A 27,891-nucleotide genomic window follows, 5' to 3' on the forward strand; every position below is an offset into this window, starting at 1 on the left:
TTTTCCAGTAGTCATATATGGATGTGAGAGTTGGACTGTGAAGAAAGCTGAGAGCCGAAGAATTGATGCTTTTGAACTGTGGTGTTGGAGAAGACTCTTGAGAGTCCCTTAGACTGCAAGGAGATCCAACCAGTCCATTCTGAAGGAGATCAGTCCTGGGTGTTCTTTGGAAGAAATGATGCTAAAGCTGAAACTCCAGTACTTTGGCCACCTCATGCGAAGAGTTGACTCACTGGAAAAGACTGTGATGCTGGGAGGGATTGGGGGCAGGAGAAGGGGATGACAGAGGATGAGATGGCTGCAGGGCATCACTGACTCGATGGATGTGAATCTGAGTGAACTATGGGAGTTGGCGATGGACAGGGAGGCCTGGTGTGCTGTGCTTCATGGGGTCGCAAAGAGTCAGACAGGACTGAGCAACTGAAGTGAACTGAACTGAATTACAGCACAATAGCTTTGGAACCTACCCATATGCTTTTTTTGTTGAGATTTATAAAAAGATTCATACTTTGTTTCAAATGGTTCCTAAAGTCTTGGTATGGAACATGAAAATATTTCCTTTATACAAAAGAAAAATGTGACTCATAAAGGTGTTTAACAAAATAGAGCAAATTAAGAATACTTACAAATTTTCTTTTGTTAAGAAAATAATTTCAGATAATGAATTATTCAGGCTTCCCCAGTGGCTCAGAAGTAAAATAATATGCCTGCAATGTAGGAGACACAGGAGATGTGAATTCAGTCCCTGGGTCAGGAAGATACCTTGGATGAGGAAATGGCTACAAACCCCAGTATACTTGCCTAAAAAATTCCATGGACAGAGGAGCCTGGCAGGCTAAATTCCATGGGGTCTCAGAGAGTTTGACATGACTGAGGGACTAACACACACAAAGACAGTGAGTTATTATTTCCTTTTGATTAGTTCATAGTACAGAAAAACTTCCAGCTGCTATTCCTTTCCTCGATTGTCCCTTCTCCACATATCTACCTAAGAATTTCTACCCCTTATTTGCTTTACATCAGGTGAAGAAAAAAGGAAGAAATTCTGAGTTCAAAGTCCTATGGACAAGCCAATTTCATCCAATTAACATATATCTACCACATAAATATATTGTGGTAAATAATTAAGATTATGGAGAAAAACTTCCTGTACAATCATAAAACCATTAAAAAAGGGTGTATAGTTGTTTTTTCCATTGCTTATTCTGAATCCAATAACACTAACTTGGAAACCTCAGGAAAATATATTAAAACTTACCAAAATGCCTAAAAAATGCACAGTCAATATTAAATAATCAACAAATGTTAGTTTCTGGGTGTTATATTTTGGTCAATGATGGAAAAAATTCTTAATTGTCTCCCATAACTAACAACATAAATAATTGTCTCTATTATGTAAATCATTATTCTCTTGGCATCATAAGCAGCCTAAGTTACTCTCTTCTTCAACAAACTCCTCATGGCATTTTTCACATCTGTGTTTCTCACTGTGTAAGTGATAGTATTTAACATGGGAGTGAGAATTCCATAAAACACTGTCACCACCTTGTCTGCAGGTTAGTGGCCGCAGGATGTGTGTGAGCGAATATACAAGGAACAAAAAAGAGCACCACTTCTGTAAAGTGGGAGCCACATGTAGAGAGGGCTTTTCGTCATCCTTCAGAGCTATGGGATTTCAGGGAGCTCAGGAAGATGATGTAGGAGATGAGAAGCAGGGAAAAAAATAAGCAAGGCCATGCCCCCAGTGTTAGCTGCCACCACAATTCCAGGCCTGTAGGTGTCACTGCAGGAAATTTCCAACAGTGAGTAGAGATCACACATGAAGTGTTCAATGACATTGGTACTACAGAAGGTCAAATCTGCTGTGAAAAGAATCTGCTTGTGGCATGCAGGATCTCCCCAATCCAGGCCACCACCACCAGGAGCTGACAGAGCCCCTGTCGCATGATGGTCATGTAGTGCAGAGGTTTGCAGATGGCCACATAGTGGTCATAGGCCATGACAGTGAGGAGTATGATCTCTGATGCTCCAAGGAAGTGTCCCATAAAGAGCTGACTCAGGCAGCCACCCCAGGAGATGGTTCTCCTCTTGTACAGCAGGTCAAAAGTCATTTTAGGGGTACTGATGGAGGTCAAGGAGGCATCTAACAAAGACAAATGGATGAGAAAGAAGTACATGGAAGCTGAAAGCGTGGGGCTGAGGGAGATGGTGATGATGATGAAAAGATTGGCCAAGATGGTGAATAGGAAAATGAACATAAAGGCAACAAAGAGTATTTTCTGCAAGTGTGGATTCTGTGTGAGTCCCAGGAGAACAAATTCAGTCACATTGTTGGGAAGCCTGAAGAAATCCATTTAGTAAGCAGCAGGTTCCTCGGGCCTCAGTTACCTACAAAGGAATAAAGAATGATACCTATTAATCATGAAAGGATTGTGTTCTAAACTTCTTAGGAAAAAACAAAAACAAACAAACCAAAAAAAACAAAACAAAAACAGTCTGTTCACTGTAACTGTGGGGCATTTCCTTAGCACTTTGCCCCAGTACTTATTTCAAGTCTTTCTTATTTTCTCCATAATGCTTTCCATCTCTTCAGACACTTAGCCCCTGTGTCATGTGAAACACCTCCAGAACAACATTTTATGTGTAATTTGCTGAGAAAACACTGGGATGTCTACATGAGATCTGAATTCTCATTCTAGTTCTCACTCAATGTAACTCTGCAAAGCTTCAGAGTGTCCCATGCTTCTGAGTTTTCCTCTGTGTCTGTGCAGTCACAAATTATAATTCTCAGATGTAACTTTCTAAGTTTACAATCATTTCAAAGTTAAGAATTTTTCCCCCTTCCATGAGAATTTACATTTAAATTCTCAGCTCTAAAGTGGATGGAAAGGCACCATCAATAATTATATGTTATAAGAAGGGAGTTTAAGAAAATGTGTATCAGTCATTTGGAGACACTCTACCTGGTATCAACCAGAACACATAAACTATCCCATTGTTTCTTCACTTATCTCTAGTGCCTGATATGATATCTGCAGTGTCTGAAAACTATTGTATGGGTGCTCAGTTGTGTCCCACTTTTTTTGACCCCATGAACTATAGTCTGCCCACCAGGCTCCTCTGTCCACGGAATTTTTCAGGCCAGAATACAGGAGTGGGTTGCCATTTCCTACTCCAGGGGATCTTCCCCATCCAGGGATTGAAGATGTATCTCCTGCATCTCTGCAGTGGCAGATAGACTCTTTACCATTGCACTACCTGGGAAACCCCTGAAATCTGTTAGGTGATGAATAAATACTTAGTGAATTGCCATTTGCCGTGAGTAAAGTATGACTGCTTCCCCTGACCATAAACCTGTGATAAATTCAAGTGTTCTTTTCCCCCTGCTCTGTTTACCATTAGTCTCGACTTTATGAGAACCATAAATATTTGAAAGGAAGCTGCACTCCAGTTTAATAGTTCCTGACACACTATTAAATGTGTGTAATAAATATGAATACATTTAGTTATCTCTAGGAAAGAGCATGTTAGTGGCTTATTTTACCTTCAATTTAATTATGGTGTTTGTTTATTGTTATTTAGTCTTCAAATTTGTGTTCCACATACAGTTTAACATATTCAGTAAATTTACAGCTTCTGTAGATGTGGATGAACAACTCATGTAGGTGTTAAGTACACACAGATCTTTCACACAGAAGATATCCTTATTTTCAAAGTTCTGAAAATAAAAATTTTATGTGGAAAACAGAAATAAATAGATTGGTAGGTAAGATAGAAAGTTAACCTGCTACACTTAAACATGTATACACAGACTAACACAAACACAAACGAAATCTTCTACTTAAGTATCTATTATATGCTTACTCATACAACAAATATTGTGTATGTTAATGTATGTTTATTCACACAATGTCATGCATGAAGAGTGTCCTAGTTAGATGCCTTTGACACCTGAAGTTTCATTACCAAACAGCACCAAGTTGTCCATCCATGGTAGGAATGGAATTCCCATCCCTTTATGTTTCTGCTGCATACAGACTCATGTCTTCTCCCAACTTCCCATGGTATTCATCTCCCTGGTCCTAGGCTACCGCATTACCATTAATAATAGAATTAAAAATTTGGGGAACATTTTCCAAATAAAATAGAAGAGAAAACATAAATGTAAAATGTACTCTGCAAAACATATGTCTTTCTTTTCAAAGATAAATGGATAAACTTTTATTTTTTAATTATCTGGAGAAAAATTTTATACCTATGTAAAAACTATGCAGCAGCTCCTTTGCATTTTATTGTTTTCGGGTTGGATTCCCCCAACAGAATAGAAAAGGATATAATGTACTTCCTACTTAATAAAAATTTTTGAAATAAACATGAAAAAGTATAAACCACTTTTCCATTTTTCTTTGGCTCTACAATATTCATTCTAAGAATAAACCCTGACAGAAAATACAGGGCTTTTACAAAAATATATTTAAAATATACAAAAAATATATTTATAAAACATAAAAATATATTTAAAGGACAAAAATAATTATGTTCAACACAAATATTAAGAGTTGCATAAATTTTAGAAACAACACGGAATGTTAAAAATTGGAGAAATGGATAATTAAATGTAGGGCATCACTTTGCTTATTGTGTAGATTTTTTAAATTGTGCAGTATCACTGAAAGATTCTTAATTTGTAATATAAAGTAGAGAAAGTCTAGATGCGAATTTGAATTGCATAACTATTCTAATTATAACTAGTGTATTACTCAAACTATGTTTAAATATATATTAATAAGAAAAAAGGCCCAAAACTTTCTATTTCTGAATTAATGATATTATATATGTGTCTATCTTTCTTAAAATTTTGTATGCTGAAAATGGGATTTCGATTTCAGGTGAAGATAAGTGGTGATTACATGATTTGTAAGATCCATTTAAACCCCAAAACCTATGATTATACAATTTCCTAGAAAAAGAATCTCATCTGTGCTCACATATATGTGACATGGATCCATGTCCAGGGCTTCAGGCAGCTCTTAGTTCACTGAGAAAAAAGTGAAGTTGTGAGATTTTAAATTGTCAACTAGCTCAGCTACAATAAGTATCTTTGTTGATGTATAAATGATACCTTTGGATGAGCCTTAAAAGTACTACCATATATTTTGTTTGTAGGAAAATCTGTAGTTTCTTAGCTGTGGCTAATAGGACCCGCGAGGTATTCCACCATCATTAGCAGACCTTTCCAAGTACTCAATTACTTCATGTAAATTAACTGAAGAGCACAGGAGAACTTTTATAGAACCCATCTTTAATTTTGACCTCCTCTTGTGTCTACAAGAAGACAAAACACTATCATAAGAGTAAGAAAATAGTTGAGTATTTATGAATTTAGATATTTGATAATGTGTTTATTATGAGGTCTTACTATTTAGTATTATACAATTTAAACATCTGTGGGCAACTGATTTTTATATTTTATTATAATAATTATTTTTAAATTGATTTACTATTCATGCTAATCATAATTTTAAAATATTGCTTTCCTATATACATTAATTTATAATTATAAATCCTGCTGCAATATTGTCATTTCACACCACCAGGTAAAGTGCACTGTACTCCTTTGAATTAGTTCTTTCCTGTGTCAGTTTTGGAATTAAATTAGCATGATAATGTTGAAGGTAATTCTATTCTTCAATTATACTGAGATATGTTGAAATGCACTTATTGAAGCCATTTAAATTAATCGTACAATATTCATATGGAATATGAAAACTAGGCAAAAATATTCACAATTTATAACAAGGAAATATAAGACAGGAAAGAAGAATGTCATTTGACAAAGAGAAATAAGAAGCCAGGAGACCAAATCTTGGACCAGGATCCTTATCTAAATTATTTTACAAGTGAAGTGACATGACACATTTATGCTACCACCTACTGTAAGGCCCATTACAATTATCTATGTAAATAAATAAATACCAATTTGATATTTGAAGTAATTTTATCAATAAATTTAAATAAATTCACCTCAGAAATATTTCTGTATAGATCAGCACTCATTTGGCATGTTTGAATATGTTTGCATTACTAAGAAGAAAAATAAATTGTACCTAAAGCTTGATTATAGGGGTTTCCCTGTTGGCTCAGATGGCTAATAATCTGCCTACAATGACAAAGACCTCAGTTTGATCCCTGGGTTGGGAGGATCCCCTGGAGAAGGGAATGGCAACCCACTCCAGTATTCTTGCCTGGGAAATCCCATGGACAGAGGAACCTGGTGAGCTACAGTCCATGGAGTCGCAAAGATTTAGATACTACTGATTGATTAGTATTTGAGCTTCCTGGGTGGCTCAGGTGGTAAAGAATCTGCTTTCAATGTGAAGACCTGGGTTGAGACCTCTCTTTGATCCCTGGGCCTGGAAGATGCCCCAGAGAAGGAAATGGCTACATACCTGGCAGGCTACAGTAGTCCATGGGGTCACAAAGATTCGGACATGACTGAGTGACTAACTGGTTGGTTGGTAAAGTTCAATTGGCTCCAGAGAATGTGAGCAGCATGTACAATGAAAGAAAAGAGTTTTAAGAAAGTGAAACTATTTGATCAAACTTATATTCACTGGGCTCTCCAATATTAGGGTGCGCAAATAATATTTGTGATGTCAGATGCTGAAGACAGTTTGGGAATTTAAAATTATCTAAACAACTATTAGTGATATGGATTTTCCTGAAGTGTCATCATGAAAATTTCATGGACTTGTATTTACATTTGGAATGAAAGTCAGACCAGAGAAATAGCATGTACTGACAAAGTCATCATTCCCAATCTCATTAAAGATTGAAACCCATTCAGAATTGTCTGTTAAGTAGTTATCCAGTCTCTATTTAAATAGCTACAGTGCTGGGTAGAGAAATTGATTTATAATCTCTACATGTGTCTATCCAACTCCCCAAGCATGAGAACAACATAGAAAGGAAAGAGAGTGGAATCAGTTCCAAATCATAGAAGGTTTCCATGAAGATATTCTTCAAAAGAAGTGTTCCTGGAGCTATACCAGGAAAGTCTCTTTCTGGAATACAAGTTCAAGGATACAGAGATTTAAAATTACAAAGACAGAAACTAAGATTCTCAAAACTGAAGGGTAAACCAGAATGAAAGCAAGATAAGTTATATATGGATCTTATTATCGTTGATCAGAAATTAGTTGAAGGATGGTTCGATTTTTGCTGTCAGGGACTAATTTCACAAAAACAAGGTAGCTGCTAAAGTGTTCTTATGGGCAGCTTCATGCATTTCAATAGGTAGACAAACATATCCTCAAAATAACAAAGCCCTCAGGAGCAGAGATTCTGTTGTTTTAGTCCAATCCAAGGAATCTTTCATCACAGAAGACAAGGACATCTCCATATTTTTTTTAATCAGGAATGGAAATGTTTTGGGGAGGTGAACTGTCATCTCGTAACTCCTCCAATTTTACTTCTAATTGAAGTAGAAGCAAATAAACAGTATTTATGGCAATAAACATATTGTTCTGGGTAGAATTACAGAACTGGGAAACACCTTTCAATTTACCTAAGCAAAGTGCTTGTAGAAACAAGGAAAGCTGTTTAAGGTTATAGATGATGATGGCATAGTCTGAAAGAAAACTAATGTCTCCGGATCCTGAAGCTAATGTCCTTACTCTCCGTCACATTTTCATGACAATATATTTGATAAATATTGTTATGATTTCTTTTTTTTTAATTTATTTTATTTATTTATTTTTATTTTTTTTTCTTTTTAATTTTATTTTATTTTTAAACTTTACATAATTGTATTAGTTTTGTCAAATATCAAAATGAATCCACCACAGGTATACATGTGTTCCCCATCCTGAACCCTCCTCCCTCCTCCCTCCCCATACCATCCCTCTGGGTCGTCCCAGTGCACTAGCCCCAAGCATCCAGTATCGTGCATCGAACCTGGACTGGCAACTCGTTTCTTACCATCCCTCTGGGTCGTCCCAGTGCACCAGCCCCAAGCATCCAGTATCGTGCATCGAACCTGGACTGGCAATGATTTCTTTTTTTAAATTTAGCAACTATTTCTTTAATTTTTTCTTAGTTTAAAAAAATTTATTGATGTGTTGTTCATTTACAAATTTGTGTCAATTTCTACTACCTAGCAAAGTGATTCAGTTATATATTTACATATATATATATATATATATATATATGTACAGTCATTTTCATATTTTTTTCCAATATGGTTTATCACAGGATATTGAATATAATGCCCTTGTTTTACAGTAGGACATTGTTGTTTATCTGTCCTATATATAGTAATTTGCATTTGCTAACCCCAAACTCCCAATCCACCCCTCCTCAACACCCTTTCTCCCATGGCAACCACAAGCCTGTTTCCTGTTTGTGAGTCTGTTTTTGTTTTATAGATAAGTTCATTTGTGCCATATTTTGTCAAGAAATTCCACATATAATGATATCATATGGTACATATGGTATTTGCCTTTATTTTTCTGACTTATCTCACTTAGCTTGATAATCTCTAAGTTCATCCATGTTGCTGTAAATGGCATCATTTTATTCTTGTTTATGGCTGAGTAGCATTCTAGTCCATTTCTTTCTTAATAAAACCTATGGTACCATGAAGTGTGAGATTGGAATTTTCTGTCAAAAGAGGAAATATACCTATTATATATATATATATATATATTCCAAAGTATATATATATATATATATATATATATATATATATATATATATGGCATATATCACCCCACTCCAGTACTCTTGCCTGGAAAATCCCATGGATGGAGGAGCCTAGTAGGCTGCAGTCCATGGGGTTGCTAAGAGTCGGACATGACTGAGTGACTTCACTTTGACTTTTCACTTTCATGCATTGGAGAAGGAAATGGCAACCTACTCCAGTATTCTTGCCTGGAGAATCCCAGGGATGGGGGAGCCTGGTGGGCTGCTGTCTATGGGGTCACACAGAGTTGGACATGACTAAAGTGACTTAGCAGTAGCAGTATGGCGTATATATATATATATATATATATATATATATATATGCCGTATATATATATATACATATATATGTATATGTATATGCCATATATATATATATATATACATACACACATTTGTATCTTGTTAGCAGACTTCATTTAGAAAAAAGAACCAAAATTAATTTAAAATAAAGTCTCATAAGTTTGGCACTTGTTTAGCTGAGAAATACTTCCTTTGATCAACTGTGGAATAATGATTCCTGGTATATGTATATATTGTGTGTATATATAGTATTTATTTAAATTACTATAAAGTAGAGGTTCTGATGAAATGTTTGTTGTCTTTGATATCTTTTGAAACTTTTGAAAGTATCAAATTTGGATTTAGAAGGATGCAGATCTGAATACTAGATTTTTCTCTGATATTGGGCAGATCATTGAACTTCTTTGAACTTCATTGCTTTTCATCAGTGAAATGGGAATCAGATTAGATCAGATCAGATCAGTTGCTCAGTTGTGTCCGACTCTGTGACCCCATGAATCACAGCACGCCAGGCCTCCCTGTCCATCATCAACTCCCGGAGTTCACTCAGACTCACATCCATCAAGTCAATGATGCCATCCAGCCATCTCATCCTCTGTTGTCCCCTTCTCTTCCTGCCCCCGATCCCTCCCAGCATCAGAGTCTTTTCCAATGAGTCAACTCTTCGCATCAGGTGGCCAAAGTACTGGAGTTTCAGCTTTAGCATCATTCCTTCCAAAGAAATCCCAGGGCTGATCTCCTTCAGAATGGACTGGTTGAATCTCCTTGCAGTCCAAGGGACTCTCAAGAGTCTTCTCCAACACCACAGTTCAAAGGCATCAATTCTTCAGCACTCAGCCTTCTTCACAGTCCAACTCTCACATCCATACATGACCACAGGAAAAACCATAGCCTTCACTAGACAAACCTTTGTTGGCAAAGTAATGTCTCTGCTTTTGAATATGCTATCTAGGTTGGTCATAACTTTCCTTCCAAGGAGTAAGTGTCTTTTAATTTCATGGCTGCAGTCACCATCTGCAGTGGTTTTGGAGCCCCCCAAAATAAAGTCTGACACTGTTTCCACTGTTTCCCCATCTATTTCCCATGAAGTGATGGGACCAGATGCCATGATCTTCGTTTTCTGAATGTTGAGCTTTAAGCCAACTTTTTCACTCTCCTCTTTCACTTTCATCAAGAGGCATTTTAGTTCCTCTTCACTTTCTGCCATAAGGGTGGTGTCATCTGCATATCTGAGGTTATTGATATTTCTCCTGGCAATCTTGATTCCAGCTTGTGTTTCTTCCAGTCCAGCATTTCTCATGATGTACTCTGCAAAAAAGTTAAATAAGCAGGCTGACAGTATACAGCCTTGACGAACTCCTTTTCCTATTTGGAACCAGTCTGTTGTTCCATGTCCAGTTCTAACCATTGCTTCCTGACCTGCATACAAATTTCTCAAGAGGCAGATCAGGTGGTCTGGTATTCCCATCTCTTTCAGAATTTTCCACAGTTTATTGTGATCCACACAGTCAAAGGCTTTGGCATAGTCAATAAAGCAGAAATAGATATTTTTCTGGAACTCTCTTGCTTTTCCTATGATCCAGCGGATGTTGGCAATTTGATCTCTGATTCCTCTGCCTTTTCTAAAACCAGCTTGAATATCAGGAAGTTCACGGTTCACATATTGCTGAAGCCTGGCTTGGAGAATTTTGAGCATTACTTTACTAGCGTGTGAGATGAGTGCAATTGTGCGGTAGTTTGATCATTCTTTGGCATTGCCTTTCCTTGGGATTGGAATGAAAACTGACCTTTTCCAGTCCTGTTGCCACTGCCGAGTTTTCCAAATTTGCTGGCATAAATATAATAATAATAATAAAGATAATAGTAATTTCTTATCTAAAATTACATTCCTATTTAATAACATTCTAATGACACTTTTTGTCCTTTGTATTCCTTATTCTATATATAACAAGGTTTAAAAGGGCAGTAACGAGAGTATAACATACTGCTATGGCTTTTTCCTGGGAAAAGTAGCTCCTGGTTGCAGATACCAGTAGACAGGGCTTTTTTCCCCCCTTCCTGAAAAGCTGTGAGTACTCAAGGAGCACAGGATGACAACTTAGGATACCAACAATAATATAAGAGTGATTGCATAGATACTCCTACAATTTTGAGCAACCAAGAGAACAGCAGAAAAGTATCAGTGAACACAAGTTGTTTCAGGAGGACATTTTCACACATGAACTGATACATGATATTGGGGCCACAGAACCAGATCCAGAAAGTGACTAAGATCCATCCAGTTGAGTGGAGAAAGCCTATTGCCCAGCACAGCCTCTAGGAGGCAGCATGGAACGTGGCTCATGATGGTTACACAGTGCAGGGACATCCATAAGGAGGACAATCTCTGAAGCTCCTGAAAACTAAAAGGTCAATAAAGAGTTGTTCCATGTAGCCACTGAAGGAGAAAATTTTGAATTAGAGAGCGAATCAGTTAGCATTTTAAGATCTATTGAAGAGGAGTAGCAGGGATCCATCAAGAACAAGAAGGCCAAGAAGAAACACATCAGGGAGTCCAAAGTCTGGCTACCGATGGTAGTCACCACAGTGAGCATGTTGCCCATGACAATGACAATGTAGGGGATAATTAGCAACAAAAATAGATCTCTCTGCAACAGGGGATTCTATGTAACACACATTAGAATGAATTCAGTCACAGTCGTTCTGTCTTCTTTCATTTCAATGCTCATTATGAATTCAGAAGTGGAGAATTATCCTGTAAAGACAGTATTTTTAATACCAAACTGATAAGAAAGTTATAATATGGGTTTTAGGTAAGTCCAAAGCATTTTAGTAATAGATGTTATTTCTTCCATGGTATGTAGGAGGACCAGAAACATACTATATTTTCTAGTTTATGAAAAGAGTGAACTTCTGAAGCTATTTTATTCAGCATATTATGTGCAAGCATGCTAAGTCTCTTCAGTTGTGTCTGAGTCTTTGCAAACCTATGGACTGAAGCCTGCCAGGGTCCTCTGTCCATGGAATTCTCCAGGCAAGAATACAGGAATGGGTTGCCATGCCTTCCTCCAGGGGATCTTCCCATCCTAGGGATTGAACCTTCATCTCTTATGTCTTCTGCATTATCAGGCAGGTTCTTTACAACTAGTACCACTTAGGAAGCCCTCAGCTTATCACAAGGATGCTTAAATTCTTCCACATCTTCTAAAAAGTGGTCCCTGCATCTTTGCTGGAGCACAACCAGCCACAGGGAGCTGAGTTCACCATGTAATAAACTTGATTGCTTTTCAGCCAATAAGAAATATTCAGAACTCGTTCTTAAATATATTAAAAAAAACAGTAAAACTTTTGATTCTGATTCTGTATGTGTTAATATACAGAAAAGTCTAATTCATTGTCCTCTTCCATATAAAAGACATTTAAATAAGTCTGAGGCATAAGTCTCTATCTGCCTTCCCCGCTTTATCACCAGCACTTGGTTCAGTGTCTGACTCATACTGGTGTTCCATACAATTAGCTGAATAAATAAGTTGAAAGACTTTCATTCCCCATGTTTTCCTTTTTCCTCCCCAGTAATTCGCCAAATAATATTTACTCTCTTTTTATTCTGTGTGCTATTTCACCATGCTTTTTCTATTATATTTTGTTTGGGATTTTTTCTATCTAATCAATTTGTAAAAATCTCCTTTATAAGTTGTTTTGAAGTCAAATGTTCTTATAGAACTTTCTCACTTCTGTTTTCATCATTTGTGATATCCAAAGATTACAAGTTCTGAGAGGATGAAAGACTTTTCTCTTGAGAGATGTTATTATTTAGTAAATTACAAAAGTTTTCTTTTTCTTTTTTATTTTTTTGCAAATTGCAAAGATTTTTTGAATTAGAGATCATTATTATAAAAAATTAACAAAATTTAATATTGACTGCTTCATATATACATTCATAATATTCATTGTGCAAAGGATTTTATTTAAATAATTTCCTCTAACATGTTTAAAACAAGTTATATGTTGTTGGAAGATAGGAAAATTGAGACAGAGAATGTCAGCAATGTGCCTGCCCCAAGTGCATAGAGTGAATGAGGAGCAGACCTAAAGATACAATTCAAGACTAACTTATCTCAAATATTAAAAAAAAAAAATAATCTATTTATTTGTGGTTGCTGTGGGTCTTTTGTTGCTGTGCTTGGGCTTTCTGTAGATTCAGAGAGTGGAGGCTACTCTCTAGCTGCGGGGCATGGGTTTCTCACTGTGGTGGCTTCTTCTGCTGCAGAACAGGAGCTGTAGGCTCAAAGTCTTCAATGGTTACAGCACGTGGACTCAGCAGCTGCAGTGTGCAGGCTCTAGCACCCTTGGGCTTTAGTAACTGCAGCACTCAGGCTCAATAGTTGTGTCTTGCAGGTCCCAGAGCTCTGGCTCAGTAGTTGCAGCACATGGACTCATTGTTCTGAGGCATGAGGAACACTCTCAGACCAGGGAAGCAACCCTGTCCCCTGCATTGTCAGGCAGATTCTTATCTGCTGTGCCACCAGGGAAGCCTTAATCCCAAGTCTTGATCTTGGTTTTGACCTCACATTACCTCTTACATAAAAACTTACCAAATAGTAAGCAGGAGGCTTCTTTAATATCCATCTATCAACAAAGACTTTCAGAAGACTGTTTCTCATGGAGACCATAAGTCACTTAGGAATTTGAAAAACTGTCAGTTTCTTCTTCTGAGAATTTCCCATCTCCTCTCTCAGGAAGGATTTAGAACTATACAGGTTTTTTTCCTTATTCTGATAAGTTAGTTAATAAGACATTACTAAACCTGTGCATTTCTAATCTGCCCTAAATTTGCTATTAAAAGGAAATTTCATGCATTGAACACTTATTATTGGCAATCATCTTTCATATTTAATCTAAAAATAACTACATGAGATGCAAATATTATTCTCATTTCATAAATAGAAAATTTGAGGCTAGTAAATTACTTTCTCTTGTCTAGGATGGTGTACCAGTAAGCAATAGAATTAAAAGCCCATTACTGTTGTTTCATTTCTGAGTTATTAGCTGTCTAATTTAAGAGTTCTCAGAAATCAGCAATCTCTGGAAAATGTTGGACACATTTCAACGGAGCAGAAGGACTACTCTGTATGTCATATTATATTTTAGATGAACTTTCTGAGAATTCAAACACATGGAGGCCAAATTTTGGTCTACAAATAAGCAAACAGATAATAAATTTTTGGCACTGAGAAATAATAGTTTATTGTTGCTGTTGTTGTTGTTGTTCAATCTTGAAGTCCTGTTGGACTGTTTGTGACCCATGGACTGTAGCACACCAGGCGCCTGTCCTTCACTATCTCCCAGAGTTTGCTCAAACTCTTATCCTTAAAGAGAATCTAGTTTATTTTTTATTGTGCACACAAAGAATTTGAGACTCAGGAAAGGAAAGCAACAGTTTTAAAACTGCACATTTTGATACTGGCAGTTTAAAGATAAGAATTCAGGTTACCTAAATCCCAGTCTGTTTTATCTTTGCCTTATATGGCATAGCTGATATCCTCACTTGTTAGAGAGTAATGAAAACAATAGGAATCGTTTTGTTTGTCTAACTGATGTGTGTAACTACTTCAATGAGCTTCACTGCTTTCCAGTGAGATCTGCCTAGGGAAATGAAGATGTTAAGAGACTATATGCAAATACATCCTTTGACTCAATCCCATAGGGTTTTATCATATAAATATGTCACTTTATATGATGTGTTTTCTCTGTGGCTCAGCCTATAAAGAATCAGCCTGGAATAGAGGAGATGCAGGTTGGATCACTGGGTCAGGAAGAATCTTGAAGAAGGGAATGGCTACCTACTCCAGTATTCTTGTCTGGAAAATTCCATGGACAGAGGAGCCTGGTGGGCTACAGTCCATGGGGTCACAAAGAGTCAGACACGACTGAGTGACTAACACTTTCAAAGATTAACAATATGCTATTTTTTAAGTTTCCATTTTCCACATTGATTTAGCATGGCTCTCCATCTGTTGCTAAACCAAAAAATTAATTACACAGGAATGGGATAAAACTTGTTTCCTATACTGTCAAATCTCTTTAGGAGCACAAGAATATGGTGTTTCTTTGTGCTAACTATTTAGGAATGGGAGATTTTTTTCCAAAAACATTCTATTCAGTCCTGTATTATAAAGACTTTACTCAAGCATCGGAGACCCAATATGGAAATGTATGCCCTCTAGAACACTCATACGCTACTAGATATTCAGAATTGACCCAGTGTAAGAGCATCAGGTCAATGTTTTGTCACTTTGGAAATGTTAAGAAACATAAAATGAAATGGAGTTGGAAGACTAGAAAGGGGAACTCCCAAACCCTGCCACATAGCAAAGCCCAGCAGGAAGAACAAAGACTCTGCTTTCCTGTTAAGGCCTAAAGCAATGAAAAATCATGGGCTCTTTATTTACTAGAGCCCCCCTTCCTTCTAAACTTCCCTTTCCCTTCTGTAAAAGCATTGCTCTTCCTTTGTCTTGGGGGTGATTGTACATTTTCCTCCATGGTTGTAAGCCTCAAATTGCAATTTTTCAAAACCTGACTTCTGGAGAAATGTCTGTCAGTCTATTTTCTTCCTGTCAACAACTGTCAGTAGGTTTTCTGACCAGTGGAGGACAGTGCCATTCTGCCACTCAGGAGTGAACTTTAGCTTAGAACCTACTTCAAGTGATCTCCAAAAAGATTTGAATGTTTTTATTTTCTCAGAGCATGATTAACTGGTAAATAGTATCAGATTCCACAGAAAAAGATTAGGTTGAAGGTCTATAGCACCTATTTGATGTGATATTACAGAGGTCTTATTTTAAAGAATGCTTGATGTCTCCTTTCTTCAAAAATCTCTGGGTTAGGAGGTAACTTGATGAGGAGCCATGATTTTTCTGAATTGAATTCTGATCCTTCAGTACAGATCTCCACTCACCAAACCTAGTGTAAAGTGTCCAATAAAGATTATTTGATATATCTACACATATATTATGTATATATAGCAAAAAGGTTACCAGAGTAATTAATATTAGCTATCACATTCACTACCTCACATAATTATTGTTTGTGTGTATGAGTTGAGAACATTTAAGATCTACTGTTAGCAACTTTCAGCATATAAGCAATATTGTTAATCGTCACCATGTTGTGCATTGGGGTTTCCTCATAGCTGAGTTAGTAAAGAATCCACCAGCAATCCAGGAGATCCTGGTTTGATTCCTGGGTTGAGAAGATCTGCTGGAGAAAGGATAGGCTACCCACTCCAGTATTCTTGGGCTGTCCTTGTGGCTTAGCTGGTAAAGAATCTTCATGCAATGATGGAGACCTGGGTTCAGTCCCTGGGTTGGGAAGATCCCCTGGAGAAGGGAAAGGGTACCCACTTCAGTATTCTGGTTTGGAGAATTCCATGGACTGTATAGTCCATGTGGTTTTAAAGAGTCAGATACAGCTGACTGACTTTAACATACACACTATAACCCCAAACAGCAGAATGCTACCTTCATGACTTAGTCATTTCCCAAAGGTCCCACTTCACATACTACCACATTAGAAAGGATTTAAATTATTATTCTGGAGAGGGACTCAGACATTCATTTTTATAGCAACATCTAAAAGTGGAGGAACAAATTACTTAAGATTTGATAAACCAAATGTTTTCTATTATTTGGTGAATAGTACTGTGTTTGAGAAGACTTTGACAAACACAAGAAACAGTTATCAAGACAGTATGGTACTGGCACAAAGACAGAAATATTGATCAATGGAACAAAATAGAAAGCCCAGAGATAAATCCATGCACATATGGACACCTTATCTTTGACAAAGGAGGCAAGAATATACAATGGATTAAAGACAATCTCTTTAACAAGTGGTGCTGGGAAAACTGGTCAACCACTTGTAAAAGAATGAAACTAGAACACTTTCTAACACCATACACAAAAATAAATTCAAAATGGATTAAAGATCTCAACGTAAGACCAGAAACTATAAAACTCCTAGAGGAGAACATAGGCAAAACACTCTCTGACATACATCACAGCAGGATCCTCTATGACCCACCTCCCAGAATATTGGGAATGAAAGCAAAAATAAACAAATGGGACCTAATTAAACTTAAAAGCTTCTGCACAACAAAGGAAACTATTAGCAAGTTGAAAAGGCAGCCTTCAGAATGGGAGAAAATAATAGCAAATGAAGCAACGGACAAACAACTAATCTCAAAAATATACAAGCAACTCCTACAGCTTAACTCCAGAAAAACAAATGACCCGATCAAAAAATGGGCCAAAGAACTAAATAGACATTTCTCCAAAGAAGACATACAGATGGCTAACAAACACATGAAAAGATGCTCAACATCACTCATTATCAGAGAAATGCAAATCAAAACCACTATGAGGTACCATTTCACACCAGTCAGAATGGCTGCGATCCAAAAGTCTACAAGCAATAAATGCTGGAGAGGGTGTGGAGAAAAGGGAACCCTCTTACACTGTTGGTGGGAAGGCAAACTAGTAGAGCCACTATGGAGAACAGTGTGGAGATTCCTTAAAAAACTGGAAATAGAACTGCCTTATGATCCAGCAATCCCACTGCTGGGCATACACACTGAGGAAACCAGAAGGGAAAGAGACACGTGTACCCCAATGTTCATCGCAGCACTGTTTATAATAGCCAGGACATGGAAGCAACCTAGATGTCCATCAGCAGATGAATGGATAAGAAAGCAGTGGTACATATACACAATGGAGTATTACTCAGCCATTAAAAAGAATACATTTGAATCAGTTCTAATGAGGTGGATGAAACTGGAGCCTATTATACAGAGTGAAGTAAGCCAGAAAGAAAAACACCAATACAGTATACTAACACATATATATGGAATTTAGAAAGAAGGTAACAATAACCCTGTGTACGAGACAGCAAAAGAGACACTGATGTATAGATCAATCTTATGGACTCTATGGGAGGGGGAGAGGGAGAGGGTGGGGGGTTTTGGGAGAATGGCATTGAAACATGTATAATATCATGTATGAAACAAGTCACCAGTCCAGGTTCGATGCACGATACTGGATGCTTGGGGCTGATGCACTGGGATGACCCAGAGGGATGATACGGGGAGGGAGGAGGGAGGAGGGTTCAGGATGGGGAGCATGGGTATACCTGTGGTGGATTTATTTTGATGTTTGGCAAAACTAATACAATATTGTAAAGTTTAAAAAGAAATCAAAGGAATCCAAATTGGAAAAGAAGAAGTAAAACTCTCACTATTTGCAGATGACATGATCCTCTACATAGAAAACCCTAAAGAGTCCACCAGAAAATTACTAGAAATAATCAATGACTACAGTAAAGTTGCAGGATATAAAATCAACACACAGAAATCCCTTGCATTCCTATACACTAATAATGAGAAAACAGAAAGAGAAATTAAGGAAACAATTCCATTCACCATTGCAACGGAAAGAATAAAATACTTAGGAATATATCTACCTAAAGAAACTAAAGACCTATATATAGAAAACTATAAAACACTGGTGAAAGAAATCAAAGAGGACACTAATAGATGGAGAAATATACCATGTTCATGGATTGGAAGAATCAATATAGTGAAAATGAGTATACTACCCAAAGCAATTTATAGATTCAACGCAATCCCTATCAAGCTACCAACAGTATTCTTCACAGAGCTAGAACAAATAATTTCACAATTTGTATGGAAATACAAAAAACCTCGAATAGCCAAAGCGATCTTGAGAAAGAAGAATGGAACTGGAGGAATCAACCTACCTGACTTCAGGCTCTACTACAAAGCCACAGTCATCAAGACAGTATGGTACTGGCACAAAGACAGAAATATTGATCAATGGAATAAAATAGAAAGCCCAGAGATAAATCCACGCACATATGGACACCTTATCTTCGACAAAGGAGGCAAGAATATACAATGGATTAAAGACAATCTCTTTAACAAGTGGTGCTGGGAAATCTGGTCAACCACTTGTAAAAGAATGAAACTGGACCACTTTCTAACACCATACACAAAAATAAACTCAAAATGGATTAAAGATCTCAACATAAGACCAGAAACTATAAAACTCCTAGAGGAGAACATAGGCAAAACACTCTCCGACATACATCACAGCAGGATCCTCTATGACCCACCTCCCAGAATATTGGAAATAAAAACAAAAATAAACAAATGGGACCTAATTAACCTTAAAAGCTTCTGCACATCAAAGGAAACTAATAGCAAGGTGAAAAGACAGCCTTCAGAATGGGAGAAAATAATAGCAAATGAAGCAACTGACAAACAACTAATCTCAAAAATATACAAGCAACTCCTACAGCTCAACTCCAGAAAAATAAACGACCCAATCAAAAAATGGGCCAAAGAACTAAATAGACATTTCTCCAAAAAAGACATACAGATGGCTAACAAACACATGAAAAGATGCTCAACATCACTCATTATCAGAGAAATGCAAATCAAAACCACTATGAGGTACCATTTCACACCAGTCAGAATGGCTGCAATCCAAAAGTCTACAAATAATAAATGCTGGAGAGGGTGTGGAGAAAAGGGAACCCTCTTACACTGTTGGTGGGAATGCAAACTAGTACAGCCACTATGGAGAACAGTGTGGAGATTCCTTAAAAAACTGGAAATAGAACTGCCTTGTGATCCAGCAACCCCACTGCTGGGCATACACACTGAGGAAACCAGAAGGGAAAGAGACACGTGTACCCCAATGTTCATCGCAGCACTGTTTATAATAGCCAAGACATGGAAGCAACCTAGATGTCCATCAGCAGATGAATGGATAAGAAAGCAGTGGTACATATACACAATGGAGTATTACTCAGCCATTAAAAAGAATACATTTGAATCAGTTCTAATGAGGTGGATGAAACTGGAGCCTATTATACAGAGTGAAGTAAGCCAGAAGGAAAAACATAAATACAGTATTCTAACGCATATATATGGAATTTAGAAAGATGGTAACAATAACCCTGTGTACGAGACAGCAAAAGAGACACTGATGTATAGAACAGTCTTATGGACTCTGTGGGAGAGGGAGAGGGTGGGAAGATTTGGGAGAATGACATTGTAACATGTAAAATATCATGTAAGGAACGAGTTGCCAGTCCAGGTTCGATCCACGATACTGGATGCTTGGGGCTGGTGCACTGGGACGACCCAGAGGGATGGTATGGGGAGGGAGGAGGGAGGAGGGTTCAGGATGGGGAACACATGTATACCTGTGGTGGATTCATTTTGATATTTGTCAAAACTAATACAATTATGTAAAGTTTAAAAATAAAATAAAAAAAAATAAAAAAAATAAAAATAAAATAAAATTAAAAAAAAGAAATATAAGAAATTTGAATATAAGAACTCTCTATGTAAAAGGTATAAAAATCATGATATGAGGTTTCTCATTTAGTGTCATTTACTAGTGAGAAGCATACATTGCCCCATATCCTTAGCCTCACATGAATCAAGGACAATAAATTTCTTCAATCACAAACTTCTAACCACATTACTACTACTAATACCACTACTAAGTCACTTCAGTCGTGTCTGACTCTGTGCATCCCCATGAATCTTGAGTCTATGATGCCATCCAGCCATCTCATCCTCTGTTGTCCCCTTCTCCTCTTACCCCCAATCCCTCCCAGCATCACAGTCTTTTCCAGTGAGTCAACTCTTCGCATGAGGTGGCCAAAGTATTAGAGTTTCAGCTTTGGCACAGTCCTTCCAAAGAACACCCAGGACTGATCTCCTTTAGAATGGACTGGTTGGATCTCCTTGCAGTCCAAGGGACTCTCAAGAGTCTTCTCCAACACCACAGTTCAAAAGCATCAATTCTTCAGTGCTCAGCTTTCTTCACATTCCAAATTTCACATCCATACCTGACCACTGGAAAAACCATAGCCTTGACTAGATGGACCTTTGTTGGCAAAGTAATGTCTCTGCTTTTCAATATGCTATCTAGGTTGGTCATAACTTTCCTTCCAAGGAGTAAGTGGCTTTTAATTTCATGGCTGCAATCACCATCTGCGGTGATTTGGGAGCCGAAAAAAATGAAGTCTGACACTGTTTCCACTGTTTCCCCATCTATTTCCCATAAAGTGATGGGACCAGATGCCATTATCTTAGTGTTCTGAATGTTGAGCTTTAAGCCAACTTTTTCACTCTCCACTTTCACTTTCATCAAGAGGCTCTTTAGTTCCTCTTCACTTTCTGCCATAGGGTGGTGTCATGTGCGTATCTGAGGTTATTGATATTTCTCCCGGCAATCTTGATTCCAGCTTGTGCTTCTTCCAGCCCAGCGTTTCTCATGATGTACTCTGCATATAAGTTAAATAAGCAGGGTGACAATATACAGCCTTGATGTACTCCTTTTCCTATTTGGAACCAGTCTGTTGTTCCATGTCCAGTTCTAACTGTTGCTTCCTGACCTGCATGTAGGTTTCTCAAAAGGCAGATCAGGTGGTCTGGTATTCCCATCTCTCAGAATTTTCCACAGTTTATTGTGATCCACACAGTCAAAGGCTTCGGCAGTCAATAAAGCAGAAATAGATGTTTTTCTGGAACTCTCTTGCTTTTTCAATGATCCAGCGGATGTTGGCAATTGGATCTCTAGTTCCTCTGCCTTTTCTAAAACCAGCTTGAACATCTGGAAGTTCACGGTTCATGTATTGCTGAAGCCTGGCTTGAAGAATTTTGAGCATTATTTTACTAGCGTGTGAGATGAGTGTAATTGTGTGGTAGTTTGAGCATTCTTTGGCATTGTCTTTCTTTGGGATTGGAATGGAAACTGACCTTTTCCTGGAGCCACTGCTGAGTTTTCCAAATTTGCTGGCATATTGAACGCAGCACTTTCACAGCAACATCTTCCAGGATTTGAAATAGCTCAACTGGAATTCCATCACCTCCACTAGCTTTGTTCGTAGTGCTGAAACAACAACAACAACAACAACAAGAAACAAAAAACTATGACCAACTAGACAGCATATTAAAAAGCAGAGGCATTACTTTGTCAACAAAGGGCCGTCTAGTCAAAGCTATGATTTTTCCAGTGGTCATGTATGGAAGTGAGAGTTGGACTATAAAGAAAGCTGAGTGCTGAAGAATGATGCTTCTGAACTGTGGACTGGAGAATACTCTTGAGAGTTCCTTGGACTGAAAGGAGATCCAACCAGTACATCCTAAAGGAAATCAGTTCTGAATATTCATTGTAAGGACTGATGCTGAAGCTGAAATTCCAATACTTTTGCCACCTGATGTGCAGAACTGACTCATTGGAAAAGACCCTGATGCTGGGAAAGATTGAAGGCGGGAGGAGAAGGGAATGACAGAGGATGAGATGGTTGGATGGCATCACTGACTCAATGGACATGAATTTGAGTAATCTCCTGGAGTTGGAGATGGACAGGCAAGTCTGGTGTGCTGCAGTCCATGGGGTCACAAAGAGTCAGACACGGCTGAGTGGCTGAACTGAACTGAATGTAAAGATATTCTTTACATGGATAGAGGAGCATTGCAGGTATCTCCCACTTTCTGAAATTTCACCTTTAGCGATTTCATTTTTATGAAGATGTATATCAATGCTTAATTTAACTAATAGAAATATACCTGAAGGGGATTTTTTCTACCCCCAGAAAATCTATTATCATAATAATATCGGTAGATTTTTAAACTTTTTCAATTTTTCTGTGTTTTAAGTACAGTTAATTTACAATGTTGTGTTAGTTTCAAGTTAATAATAATGTGATTCAGTTATATATATATATATATTTATATATATAAATCTATATGTATATGTGTGCTTGTGTATTTGTGTGTGTGTATATATATATATAGATAGATAGATAGATATACACACATATATATTTCTTCAGATTCTTTTCCATTATAGGTTACCATTGTTCCAGAAATTTGGCTTCTGGACACTGCTGCCAGATTAAATCTTTGGGACAAAATTTTGGGTAAAGTAGAAAGAAATAGCTTTATTGCTTTGACTGGTAAATGAGACCACAGTGCACTAGTGCTCTCAAGAATGTGGGTCCCCCTTGGAGATGGTAGTGAAGAGCCTTACATTGTTTGAGAAGCAGGGCTTGTATAACTCATGGACTTTTCTCTGATTGGTTGGTGGTGAGGTAAGTGGGAGTCACATCATCAACCATCTGGTTTTAAAGTCTGCATCTTCTGGGCAGCATACAGTTAGCTTCTTCCACCTGGTAGGGGTTTCAGTGTCTGCAAAGAACATAGCTCAGAATCTTATGTATAGATCTAGAACAAGAAATAAAAGTTCTTGACTTTGTTTAATGGGGCAACTATTATCATTTTGTTTTTCTTGACTATTTTCCTTTCCCTCTGCATTTTCTTACTTCTCTGATTAAATTTATTCTTTGGCAGAGATTTTCTACAGACAAAAGGACAGTGGTCAACATGGCCAGGAGTCTATTCTCAGAGGCCTCATAGGATGCTTCTTTGTTAGTTACACCACTACCATTTTGAAAGAAAGACCATAATAGTTGGTCTTCTGTAAAAGAGAAGTGGCATAAGTTGAACTTTCAAATTGAGGGAAAAAATTGCAGTGCTAAAGTACATGCCTACATGTGAGATAAAGCTAGAACATATTGACATCATAGTCTTGAAAGACAAACTAAACCTTTAAGACTGCAGATAATTTTCTTATCTGTAGACTTACAGATACCATAGGCACTATGTCTCATTTGAAAGAAAATATGACTTATTTTTAAAGACATAGATTGAAAGTTTATAGCTAAACTTTTGAAAAGAAGCTGTGTTCCAATACAATACCTTCTCACACATTTTACAGTTGAAGAGTATTGTGAGTCAAGTAGATTAGTAAACCTCTCTTGGCTTCAATTTCCTTCTCTGTAAAGTGGGGATATTGATAATGGAACCATTAGTTTATTACATGTATATATAAACTGAGGTGAATGCACCTGGTAGTTAAAGTGTTCATTTAATGTAAATATTAATATATGTAGGAGGCCTACAGAGCAACAGCTTTGGAACCTAACTATGCTTTTATGTTGAGATTTGTAAAAGATGCTTAACCTTTTTCAAATGGTTCTTCAACTTTTAGTATAGAAAGACAAAATGTTCACTTTATATTCAAGAAACACTGTGATCCATGAAGTTAAGAAAATAAGAGCATATTAAGAGTAATTTCAAAATCTCTGGTTTATTTTTCATTCCAAAGAAGAACTAGAGATAGATTATGAATTATATGTTTTTCCTTTTGTGGGTTTCTCTCTTTTTGCTTTTGGTAAATTCAAAGTACATTAAGAAAAAAATAATAAGCTGTGATTCCCACACTCAAATGTCCCTTCCCCATATATCTATTGAAGAATTTCTATCCCCTATTTGCTTTAACACAGACTAAGCAAAAAGGGGGAAACATTTTTTTTTTTGAGATCAAGATTCTATGGAAAAAAAAAAATTTCATCCAGTTAACATATATGAAGAATTTACTAAAGCAGCAGTAAGACTCTGGAGGAAAAATCTTATTCTACAGTCACCAAAGTAGGGGTCTATGCTTGTTCTTTCCATTGTCTAGTCTGAATCTATGAACACGAACATTGAAGCCTTGGTAAAGTGCAGCAAAATTGATGAATGTGCCTAAAATATACCTAGTCATTAAATCATCAATAAGTATTAGATTCTAGATATTTATTTTCTGCCAGTGGTCTGCAAATTCTTAGTATTCTTTCACAATTTACAACAGGTACAATCCTCCCTAGGTACACAAATGATCACTAAATTGGCTCTTGAATACTATAAGTTATTATCTTCTTCAACAAAGTCCTCATGGCATTTTAACCTCTGCATTTCTCACTGTATAAATAATAGGATTTAGCATGGGAGTGAAGATTGCAAAGAACACAGCCACCCACTTGTCTTTAGGGTAAGTGGCTACAGGGAGCAACTGAATTAATATACAAGGGACAAAAAAGCACACCACTAGTGTAAAGTGGGGGCCACATGTAGAGAGGGCTTTGCACCTGCCTTCAGAGCCATGGGATTTCAGAGACCTCAATATGACTATGTAAGAGACCAATAACATGGAGAAAATAAGCACGCACATGCCCCCACTGTTAGTTGCCACCACCATTCCGGGTCGGTAGGTGTCGCTGCAGGCAAGTTCCATTAAGGAGAAGAAATCACACATGACCACAGAAGGTCAAGTCGACCATAAAGAGAATCTGCTCAGTGGCAAGATGCCCGTGATCCAGGCCACCACCATCAGGAGCTGGCAGAGCCCTTTTCGCATGATGACCGTGTAGTGCAGAGGTTTGCAAATAGCCGCATAGCGGTCATAGGCCATGGCGATGAGAAGGATGATCTCTGATGCGCCCCGAAAGTGCTCCACAAAGAGCTGAGTCAGGCAGCCACCCCGGGAGATGGTTCTCCTCTGGTGCAACAGGTCAATGATCAATTTGGGCATGCTCACACAGGTGAAGAAGGCATCTAAAAAGGGCAAGTGAGTGAGAAAGAAATACATGGGAGCAGAAAGCGTGGGGCTGAGGGAGATGGTGATGACAATGAGCAAGTTGCCCTGCACAGTGAATAGGAGAATGAACAGAAAGACAATGAAGAGTATTTTCTGTACGTGTGGATTCTGCGTGAGTCCCAGGAGAACAAATTCAGTCACATTATTGGGCAGTGTAAGGACGTCCATTTAGGAAATAACCATCTTTCCTGGGCCCCGAATTACCTACAACAGAAAAAAAAAAAAAAAAATGAGTGATACTTTTAACCATGAAAGAATTGTGGTCTGAATTTCTGAGAATGAAAATAGTGCAGTCATTTTAACAGTGGAGCATGCCTTTGGCACTTTTGTTCCAGTACTTCTTTCAAATCTTCCTACTTCTTACAAGATGGCTTTTTAGCTTCAGACACCTGTCCCCTGTCAACCGTAAAACATCTATCAGGCAAGACCTGATGTGCAGTTTACTGAGAACACACTGGGCTCTCTACATGAGCCCTGGATTCTCATTCTGGTTCCAGCTTCATGTACTGTCATCACAGTACTCCATGACCCCAGCCCTCCTCTATGTCTATCGTCTTACAAATTATAATTTGCAGATGTATCTTGTAAGCTGAGAAGTGCTGCACAAAAGTAAGAGTTATTTTCTCATGGGTGTTTACATTTGAACCTTCAGTTCTAACTGTGGAAAGACAGACAACATCAATAAATATCTGTCATAAACTAGATGTTTTGGGAAATGATTATAAGTCCTTGGTGACAACACACATACTCTTCAAGTGTGTTTTCTCACTTACCATAGTGCCTGGCATAGTATCTGCAATGCCTGAAACATATTAGATGATACTAGATGATGCAGAAATACTTTGTGAATTGCCATTTTCCATGGGTAAGAGTATGACTCTTCCCCAGAATGTAAGGTCTTGCCTGGTGACTCAACAGTAAAAAATCCAACTGAAATTCAGGAGACCAGGGTTCAATCCTAGGGCCAGGAAGATTGCCTTGAGCAAAAAATGGCATCCCCTTCAGTAATTTTGCCTGGGAAATCCCATGGACAGAGGAGCCTGGCCAGCTACAGTTCATGGGGTCCCAGAAGAGTCAGACACAATTTGGCAACTAAACAACAACAACCAGACTATAAACCTAAGAGGAATTAGTGCTCTTTTTCTCTTGCTCTGTTTGTCATTTTTCTCTACTTGATGAGAAACATAAATAAACATTTGAAAGGCATTACTTTCTAGTTTAATAGGTTTTGACACCCTTTATGGGGTAAGTATGAAAATAATTCTTTGCCTCTGGGAAATAATATATTATTGGATCATTTTACTTTCAAGATAATGATGGTATTTTTATTGATATTTTTATTCTCTAAAATTCTGTTCCACATATAATTTAACATAATCATATTCAGTCATATTCAGGCTAGCTTCTCTAGACTTGGATTGAAAAAAATTTGCATGAAGTTGTTCAGTACACAATAATTTTTTTAAGCAAAGGAAATCCTTATTTTCAGAGTTCTAAAAATAAAATTTAATGTAGAGAACAGAACAAAATAGACTTCTAGGTAAAACAGATAATGTACTACACATATAAACATGTACACACAGACTCGACTTTCCAGGTGGCTCAGTGGTAAAGAATCTGCCTGCCAAAGCAGGAGATGTGGGTTCAATCCCTGGATCAGGAAGATCCCCTAGAGAAGGGAAAGGCAACCTACTCCAGTATGCTTGCCTGGGAAATTCCATGGGCAGAACTCCCCACAGTCCATGGAATCACAAAGAGTCAGACACACCTTAGTGACTAAACAACGGTAACACACAGACTAACAGAAACATATATAAAACCTTTTACCTGTGATAAGTACTTATTACAAGTTCACTCATTCAATAAGGATCTATTGGAAGATCAGTGTGCATGTTAATACATATTGTTCACACAGTCATCAAGAGCGTCCCTGTTAAATACACTTAATGGCTGAAATTTCGTTACCAAAGAGCAGCAAGGCATCCTTCCATGATAAGCATGAGTCTCCCACTCTTTCTGTTTCCACTACATGCATTCTCATGCCTTCTTCTCCCATCTTCCCATAGTACCCAGCATTATCACTCCTGGTTACAGGACACTTCATTACTACAAGTGTAAGAGACCTGGGGGGACAACTTCTCAACAAAAAGAGATGAGGACATATAAACATAATGAAATATATTCTACAAAAAATAAGTCTTTCTTTTCCAAGATAAATGGGTATAGAGGTTTACTGTGTAATCACCTGAATTAAATTTTGTACATGTGT

At 37.5% G+C, this 27,891-nt stretch overlaps 1 pseudogene; it reads right to left on the reverse strand.

Annotated features, from left to right (window-relative positions):
• Positions 1-24,867: 24,867 nt before the first annotated feature.
• LOC113905087 lies at positions 24,868-25,790 on the reverse strand (annotated as a pseudogene).
• Positions 25,791-27,891: the final 2,101 nt, after the last annotated feature.

This window comes from Bos indicus x Bos taurus, chromosome 15, assembly GCF_003369695.1.
Source record: "Bos indicus x Bos taurus breed Angus x Brahman F1 hybrid chromosome 15, Bos_hybrid_MaternalHap_v2.0, whole genome shotgun sequence".
Taxonomy (NCBI): Eukaryota; Metazoa; Chordata; class Mammalia; order Artiodactyla; family Bovidae; genus Bos; species Bos indicus x Bos taurus.